Source organism: Myotis lucifugus, unplaced genomic scaffold, assembly GCF_000147115.1.
Source record: "Myotis lucifugus unplaced genomic scaffold, Myoluc2.0 scaffold_616, whole genome shotgun sequence".
Classification (NCBI taxonomy): domain Eukaryota; kingdom Metazoa; phylum Chordata; class Mammalia; order Chiroptera; family Vespertilionidae; genus Myotis; species Myotis lucifugus.
Genome location: NW_005871664.1, coordinates 332,024 through 334,252, shown reverse-complemented (window position 1 = coordinate 334,252; position 2,229 = coordinate 332,024). Strand labels below are relative to the sequence as shown.

Sequence of the window (2,229 nt, the reverse complement as noted above, 5' to 3'; positions counted from 1 at the left end):
TTTCCTGCTTTGTTGCAGCCCAAGTTGGGGATTCTTTGGTGTTGAATTGATGCCATCAACCTTCAGTCGCTATGTGTTGGGCCCTAAGATGGTCCAGAGGTAAGACAGATGCTTGATCTCAAGGAACTCCATGTAGGTTAAAAGCAACTGATAGGTGTTAGGTCGGAGAGAGCCCAGGATCGGACACATGCAGACATGTGATGAGACAATGGACTCCCCCTGGAATTTCTCACAGATCAACGTGCCAGACACAGATACCGGCTTCTTCTCCCTGAATCCACATACCCCCACACAGATGCTGACTCATTCCTGAATACCTTGCTGACCCCCCTGCAGCTGAAGCTTCCTCAACTGAATACCTCAGCTCATGTCCCCGCCCCTCACCCAACCGCAGTATAAAAAAAGTGCCCCCCTCCCTGTTGGCGTGAATCCATGTGCCCTGTCTTTGGGGGTACGTGGGTCTCCCGGGGACGCAGAATAAACTTTCCTTTCCTTTCTTTTCTGATTCACTGGACTCTCTATTTCTTGCACCGCCTCCTGAGCCACCTAACCTAACAATAGGGTATGGATTATGAAGACAAACTTCTGCAACAGAGAAGTGGCTATTTGAGAAGAGCAACATGCTTGAGTCAAGTAGAGGAAAGACAAATCAATTCCATATGGGGAAATCAATTCAACATATCTTTTTTAAAAAATATGTTTTTATTGATTTTAGAGAGAAAGGAAGAGGGAAACATCAATGATGAGAGAGAATCATCGATCGGCTGCCTCCCGCACGCCCCTTACTGGGCATCAAGCCTACAACCTGGGCATGTGCCCTGACCTGGAATCCAACGGTGACCTCCTGGTTCATAGGTTGATGCTCAACCACTGAGCTACGCCGGCTGGCTTATCTATATCTATATATAGAGAGAGATATGTATATATATATATATTTGATTTATACATAAGTTTTATTATAGTAAGAAGTAGTTATTACAGTGAGATCTGCAAACATATACAGAATTATATTAAAATTCATATAGAATATTTACATTTTTAAGTTACAACTTTGAAGTTAGAAGATGAAGTATAGCTTAAGTTTTACAACAAAGAAGACAAAAATACACAAGACAAAAATAGAGTTGACAGTAAAAACATATCTGTTTTTGATACATGTGGAAACTTTTGTCAGAAAGCTACATCTTCTCAAATCACTAAAATATGGATGAATCAGTGCCATTTTGCCCGAAATTCGTTTGGCAGGATCATAACATTTCCGAGAGAAGATCCAATCATCTTCATCCAAGTTTTTGACATGGGATGACAGGCTTCCTGGTTTCCCCTGGGGAATGTATTCCTAATGTCCTGTAAACACTCCATGTCTGGCCACACATCATTGTTGGGGGTACCCAAGGCTCTGAAAATCCTGAAGCGTTGATCAATTCCTGAATCCCCATGGAAAAGCGGTTTCTTAGTTGCTAATTCTGCAGATATGGCGCCTATACTCCAAATGTCAACTGGAGTCCGATAGCGAGCTGACCTCAGCAACACTTCTGGAGATCTATACCAAAGTGTGACCACCTCTAATAGGTATTCCAAACGCTCTGGCAAGGCCCAAATCAGCCAGTTTAATTGTTCCTTTGTCATCAATCAATAGATTTTGAGGTTTTGAGTCTCTAGGACTCTTCTAGAGTGACAAAACACAATCCCTTGTAGGATTTGGTACAAATAACTCTTAACAGGTGCAGAATCCATGAACTGACCAGGAGGGATAGAACCCAAGTATTTCTTTAGATCCATGGAAAGGTATGCAAAGATGAGCTATAACCTGGAATCTTGCATGAGCACATCTTGAAGACTGACTATATTTGGATGACGAAGTTCTTTTAACAGAGAAATTTCCCGAATTGCTGTTCTAGGAACCCCTTCCTCTTCACTTTCCAATCTGATTTTCTTCATGGCTACTGTTTGACCTGTAGTTTTGTGTCTACCCTTACACACAACTCCATAGTACCGTCTCCAATTTTCTCTATTTTGGTATAGTCATCCATCGTCAGTCAATAGCTATGGGTACCACGCCGGCGTCGCTCTGTCCTTAACTTCCCAGGTCCGGCTTGAAGCTAAGTGCCTCAACAGGTATCGTGAATGAACACATGATTCTAAAAGTGTTTTAGGAGGCGAGGTCATTGTCAGAACTTCACGGGTGAGGGAAGCAAGACAGCACAGCGTGTCCCACCACCTGCAGAG

General features: G+C 42.9%; 1 pseudogene; it reads right to left on the bottom strand.

The window, feature by feature from the left end:
* Positions 1–1,630: 1,630 nt before the first annotated feature.
* LOC102439613 lies at positions 1,631–2,223 on the bottom strand (annotated as a pseudogene).
* Positions 2,224–2,229: the final 6 nt, after the last annotated feature.